Source organism: Myotis davidii, unplaced genomic scaffold (assembly GCF_000327345.1).
Source record: "Myotis davidii unplaced genomic scaffold, ASM32734v1 scaffold62, whole genome shotgun sequence".
NCBI classification, from domain to species: Eukaryota; Metazoa; Chordata; class Mammalia; order Chiroptera; family Vespertilionidae; genus Myotis; species Myotis davidii.
In genome coordinates this window covers 2020631-2027410 of record NW_006295180.1, presented here as the reverse complement: position 1 = coordinate 2027410, position 6780 = coordinate 2020631, and the positions used below count along the sequence as shown (strand labels likewise).

The following is a 6780-nucleotide window of genomic DNA, read 5'->3' as shown; positions in this document are numbered from 1 at the left end:
TGGTCTGCTTACCCCCAATGGCCATGCCCCCCACCAGCCTGCTCATGCACAACTGCCCTCCCCTCTTGGCCTCTAACTGCCTCTACCTTGGACCTGCCACCATGGCTTTGTCCAGAAGAACGTCCGGAAGGTCTCCTGGAAGATGTCCCAGTCCAATTAGCATAATATCCTTTTATTAGTATAGATAGAGGCCTGGTGTACAGGTGGGGGCTGGCTGGTTTGCCCTGAAGGGTGACCTGGATTAGGGTAGAGGTTCCCTTGGGGCATGGGGAGGCCTGGGCAAGGGGCCTGTGGTGGTTTGCAGGCTGGCCATGCCCCATGGGGTGAGGGTCACCTCTGGGGTGCCTAGCCAGCCTGGGTGAGGGGCTGGTGGCTGTTTGCAGGCTGGCCATACCACCTTCAGGGTGGGCGTCACTGCTGGGGTGCCTGGCCAGCCTTGGTGAGGGGCTGAGGGCTGTTTGCAGGCTGGCCACACCCCCTTCAGGGCTGGGGTCCCCACTGGGGTGCTTTGAAACTTTGTAGCCTGGAGTGGAGCTCAGAGCGGCCAGGGAAGGCGGGAAGCTTGGCTTCCTCCATCACCAGAGGCAACCCAAGCCTCATATTCGCTCCAGCTCCGTGGCCACCACCATCTTGGTTGGGGTTATTTGCATACTTGATCCTGATTGGCTTGTGGGTGTGGCTTGTGAGTGTAGCAGAGGTATGGTCAATTTGTATGTTTCTCTTTTATTAGATAAGACTAGAGGCCTGGTGAATAAAATTTGTGCACTTGTGGGGAAGAGGGGTCCCTCAGCCCGGCCTATGCCCTCTCGCAGTCTGGGACCCCTCAGGGGATGATCACCTGCTGGCTTAGGCCTAAGATGGCAATCAGACATCCCTCTGGCAGCCCGGCAGCCCTCAGGGGATGTTCACTTGGAAGCGGGGAGCAGGTCTAAACTGCAGTCGGACATCCTTAGTGCTGCTGAGGAGGCAGAAGAGGCTCCCACCACCACCACTGTACTGGCATCCATCAGCCTGGCTTGTGCCTGAGCAGAGCTCCTCCCATGTGAGAGCACCCTGACCACAAGAGGGCAGCTCCTGCATTGAGCGTCTGCCCCCTGGTGGTCAGTGTGTGTCATAGTGACCAGCCATTCCCAGTCTTTCTGCTGTTGGGGTCAGTTTGCATATTACCCTTTTACTATATAGGATAGAGGCCTGGTGCATGGGTGGGGGCCAGCTGGTTTGCCCTGAAGGGTGTCCCGGATCAGGGTGGGGGGTCCCCACTGGGGTGCCTGGCCGGTCTGAGTGAGGGGCTGAGGGCTGTTTTCCGGCTGGTGGGTGACTGAAGCTCCCAACCTCTCCTTTTTTTTTTAATTCTGGGCTTTATTTACCTTCTATGGCTGTCACTGGTGCTGAGAGCTGGCTTTAGCTCTGCAGCTCGGCTTCAGCTCTGAAGCCTTGGCTGCTGAAAGCAGGTATCTGGGTTTGTTTGGCTTCTATAATTGAAACACTGTTGCAACTCCAGCTCTGAGGCCTGGCTCGCTGAAAGCAGGTTTCTGGGGATTGTTTAGCTTCTATAATTGCAACATTGTTTCTTAGAATGCAGCTCAGAAGCCGACAGTGGCAGGTGGGGAACCTTGGCTTCCTTCATCACTGGAGCAAGCAAGCCTTCTGCTCACTTCAGCTGCCTGGCTGCCGGCCGCCATCTTGGTTGGCAGTTAATTTGCATATCACCCTGATTATCCAATGGGAAGAGTGTCGGAAGTATGGTTAATTACCATGTTTGTCTATTATTAGATAGGATGAGCCATGGTACTCCTTATTTCCAAGTGTAAAGTCATTCCCCTTTCTTCTTTTTGTCATTTTAAAGACTTCTTAGGCTAAAATTATAAATTTAAGATTTGATTTTTGCTTATTATTCCTGACAAAACCTCTTAATTCATTTGTATTTATGCTGTGTATGACAGAGGAAATTTAATTGGGGCTAGAGATAACCCATGGTTTGGAGGTTGCCTATCCACAGTTTGTTTTGTTTGTTTTTGGTTTGGAACCTGAACTCTTCCAATAGAGTTTAAGGAGAGGAATTAGTTACACTGCATTCTAATCCATCAACTGGGTGGTGATTTGTACCCCCTGATTTTGCTGCACTGAATCTCCAAGTGATTATCTAGTTTTCATATTCAAAGATCCTAGGACCCTGGCTGGTCCACAGCTGGGCATAGCTGCTTTAATTTGTGGGTAATCTTTGCCCTCTTGCTTTCTTTTACTGTCCCTTTTTAATAAACATTTATCAAATCTATTGGGGTGACATTGGGGAATAAGATTATATGATTTCACTCATTTGCTTTCTTAGGCAATGATCCCTTTGCTGCCTAACTACTTGTGATCTATCCCAAAGACACAAAGGGAGAGGGGAAAGCAAAGGTCATCCATGCGTTGAGTATGGTATCCTTTGGTAAAGGTTTGGGGAAGGAAGTTAAATGCTCCCTACATTTACTTGACTTAAGGATTCAAACCATAGTTTTGTTAGCTTATTCTTAGATTTAAATTCTAAAGTTAATTCAGTCAAATATCTGGTAAAAATATTTTAAAAATCAGTTACATTGGTCTGACATCATCGGAATTAAACCACATTAACGTAATTTGGATTTATTTTCTCCTTATAGGTAATGATGCCGTCATTATAAAAATGTTTGCCCTACACAGCGGGGAAGCTGGGACCATGCGCCATGCAACAGATCAATGATCAAACAGGAATCCCTCACCAGCTTGAGTTTTTTAAAAATATATTTTTATTGATTTCAGAGAGGAAGGGAGTAGGAGAGAGAGATAGAAACAATGATGAGAGAGAATTATTGATCAGCTGCCTCCTACACGCCCCCTTCTGGGGATTGAGTCTGCAACCAAGGCATGTGCCCTTGACCAGAATCGAACCCAGGACCCTTCAGTTTGCAGGCTAATGCTCTATCCACTGAGCCAAACCAGGCAGGGCACCTGCTTGAGTTTTAATATAATTAGTATATTAGGCATTACCTGCAAATAATATATACTTAGTATATGTATACCTCTAAAATATTTGAATAAACAAGTGTCCTTGTAAATAAGAAGTTGACTTTTTAGATGGCTTTATTATGAAAATACATATTACAAGCACATTTCCTTCATTACCCCCTCCCCACCTTAAAAAAAACAACACCTAATACTCATAATGTTCCTACTTCATATCCTATGCATTGTATGGCAACAAAGGTATGCGGTCAGGACCAAATAAGAAGACCCCAAATTGCACTCTATAGCTGGACCATGAGTATTTCAGGGGTATTTGTATTCTGCAAAGAATGATCCTCCTGTGCTGTGTGTATCTATAAATCATATTTCAAATTCTGCACCAAATGAACTTTTCAGCAGCTTTACCCATGGCATTCATTGCCTCTGACAGACCTATCCCCCAGCTGGTGTTGATTTCTCCCTGCGCTGTGGGGAGATCATTCATCTTGTGTGTTCTCTTACTCTGTGGGTTTCTTTTTTCTTTTTACTGAGATTTTAAAAACAGATTGAGTCTGTTTCCACTGATCTTTGAGGGATTTGTCATGTGTCCTCTAATAAACAGGTTGTGTAAAAACCAATGACTTGAGTCTAGCTGCGGTCATGGGCAGTAATTTGTTGCCGGGATGGAAGCCTTGGTGTTGTCATCCTTCCTTGCATCAAAATCAGGGGAGGGCACTGCCAACGGAAGTATTATTAGTAAGCATCCGAGGGAGGCTCGGGAACCAGCCCGATTAGAGATTCTTCGCCAGGCCCTGTGAAGGCACTCCTCCGGCTCCTGAGCGGCATAGATAAGGAGCTGGAGGTGCTCACCCAGACGGACTGCCAGAAGTAGCAAGTGAGACGGGAATTCCTCAAGGCCCAGTTGCCTCTGTGGTTGAACCTTGCAATGAGTGGTGCTCTTGGCCATGGAGAAAGGAGTGTGTCTGCACCAGGGGCATAGAAAAGAGGACAGAATTACCTAGTGAAGACAGGTGTTTAGAGAGATATCAATATTTGCTGAAAGAAAGAAGGGGTGCACAAAATCAGACAATACACTTTAGGCTTAGAGCTTTCTTCTCTGTGGCTGGTTATTTCTTCGTTTCTTTCTGGATGATTTAGGAAATAATCTACACTTCCCATTTTATGTAAAGTTTCCTAGAAAAAGGCTTTTTTATTTTTGCTTTGCTATAGTTATTTACATTTGGCAAAGACACATGTTTATTCTGCTTCTCACCCCGACATTAAAATTCTTTGTGGGATTAAAAGTGAGTGACGGTAAACCTCCCCAAGAAAAGGTGGCCATTCCCATCAGATTTTTCCCCTGTCAAAATGTGTCTCTCCCACGTTCATTTACCCAGGGCCTGAGAAGTGGCAGGTGGCCCATGGGGTGCCCGCTCAGGAAGCACGTTTAGACTCCCATTCTGCCCACATTTGGTACAGGCACCAGGTGGAGAGATTGCTGTACCAATTCGTGCTGAATCCCTCTCCTGTTCTCACCATGACACCTATGTGGGTGCCCCTAATTGAGACATTACTGCTGATTCTCTGAGTTCCAGCTTCTCTTCTTTTTCTTTTTTTTTTAGATTTGATGTGAAATGTCGTGTGGTGTCTGGCTGTGAACATGGATCCTCCTGATAACAACCTTGTTGCTATAGTTACTGTATCTTCATGCCGCCTGAGCATACACCATTCTGATTAAATTTGGTCCAAGGCCTTCCCAATCCAATGCTGTCTGCCCTGGCATCTGACTCTACCAGGATCAGCCCAACCCTTTGGGACAAGACAAAAGGCCCAGCTAATGATGTGATTAACGATAGAATGTTCATGATTAAAAAAGAGTTGGCTAATACATGGGGAAGAATCCCATACTATATATGAAATACTTGTCTACAGTTGATTTCTATACACTTTAAACACTACTGATGTTACTGATGAAGGCAACAATAAAGGTAAGTAGCTGCTGTGTATTGTGTTGTAACTGTGGTGGGGATTTCTACCTGAGTAAGAGCCACCACGCTGAGCAGAGGCTGGGTTTCCATCACGACCTCTGAGCCACTGAGGCAGCCTGTGGCCTGCAGAAGCTGTGAGCACTGCTTCAGCGTTTGGAAGCCCCTGCTGAGTGCCCGCAGGGCTTTAGGGACGGTTCTGCTGCACAAAGTACCAGATGCACAAAGAGCTTATGCTCACAGGACAGAATTTTAGTGGGAGAAGAAAAGAATGTAGCCAACCACAGGGGGTCTCCCTGAGCCTTTGAAGGTGACCTCCAACCCCTTCATCTCTAACTCCCCTTCTAGAAGCTCTCCACCCAATATAGCCCCCACCTATGGGTTCTTCTTGACACTATGGCCAACAAAAATAGTCGGGCCCCAGTCCACAGAAGCCTCCAGATTCTGGTATCACCTAGGTTCTCTGGCTTCTTTTTCATCACCTGTAAAATGGGAGAGCTAGACTTGCTCTTTGAGGTCTTTCCCACTTCTATAATTTTGAGGTGATGAGAAACAGGTGGGTGGGATGGGGAAAGAGGTGGGTGTTTTGTTTTTCTTCTTCATTTTTATTCAAAGATCATATCCCCTCCCCCTTTTAACAGTGCCCATTGTCCCAAAGTCCACCATGTGACAATTACCAATTTATTGCCTCTCAACTCCAAATTCACCCTTCAGTACCTGCTCTGCAGTAAGGGTGTTAATTCTAAAAGCGGTTCTCCTGTGAATGGTGGGTTCATGTTACATTTTGTCAGTAGGCGGCGCTAGAGGGCTTATTTTCCTGGTTCTGATGCTGCTGTGGTTTTGCTTTCTCCAGCTCCTACTGCAGTGTATTCAGCATTGTAGGTGCAGAGCATGGAGATCTTTGATGAGTTCGCAGCCCTGGCCTGGCAACCACCTCACTGTGCCCCACACCCTACACAGACACTGCCCACTCCCTGCGGTGCACAGCCCTGGCCAGCCCAGCAATGCAGTCCCCTGATCTCCCTCTGCATACATAAGTGCAGGGGCTGCTGCTGCGCACACCTTCTCCAGTGCTTGCTTTGTGCAGCCACACGCAGCAGCGGGCTCCTGCAGGGTGCACTTTCCCTGCCATTTGACTCCTGCAGTGCAGCTTTCTCCAGCTTCCTTCCAGCAGGCCCAGCCGCCAGCAGCTTCCCTGGCACCCCAGGAGCAGCATTCCAGCACGTATAGCAGAGCCTTCCCTACCGGTCACTGATCCGCAGCCCTGGCCTCTCCCAGGGAGTCCAGATCTGAGCTCCTTGGCTGGTCCAGCTCAGCGCACAGCCACTACTCCTGACTTCTCCAGAATTCTCTTTACCTCTCACTAGCCAACCCCCTCCCTGTCAATACCTCCCTGTTCATAATTCTTTAGATTAAACTCTCCTAGTGGAAGACGCAGTGTGACTTTTGCCTCCTCATTGGACAATGCCCTGTCTCAGGGTTTCTGAAGTTCAGCCCTAGTGACATTTTGTTGTGTGGGCCTTTCCCGTGAATTGTAAATAAGCAGTAATGCTGGCATCTACCCACCACAGTTGTAACATGAAAAGTGTTTCCAGACATAGTGAAATGTCCCAGTGGGAGGCAAATCTCCCCTGGTCAAGAACCACCGCCCCTCTCAAATCTCCTCTTCCCATCTGTGTCATCCGTTTCCATCTTATTTCTCTTTATGTACTGCTCACTACCTAGTAGAACATTTATTCTATGTGTATGTTTACTGTCTGTCTCTAGACCGTGAAGTCCATAGTGTGTGGGCTTTGTTTTGTTTCCCACTTTAACTCCAGTACCAGGAATG

General features: G+C 47.4%; 1 long non-coding RNA gene across 1 annotated transcript in view; it reads left to right on the top strand.

Annotated features, from left to right (window-relative positions):
• LOC107184093 overlaps window positions 1-4944 on the top strand; it is a 23288-nt gene extending 18344 nt beyond the window's left edge. The window contains exon 3 of the long non-coding RNA XR_001514915.1: window positions 4587-4944. This is a non-coding gene — a long non-coding RNA (uncharacterized LOC107184093). The remainder of the gene's footprint in view (window positions 1-4586) is intronic.
• Window positions 4945-6780: the final 1836 nt, after the last annotated feature.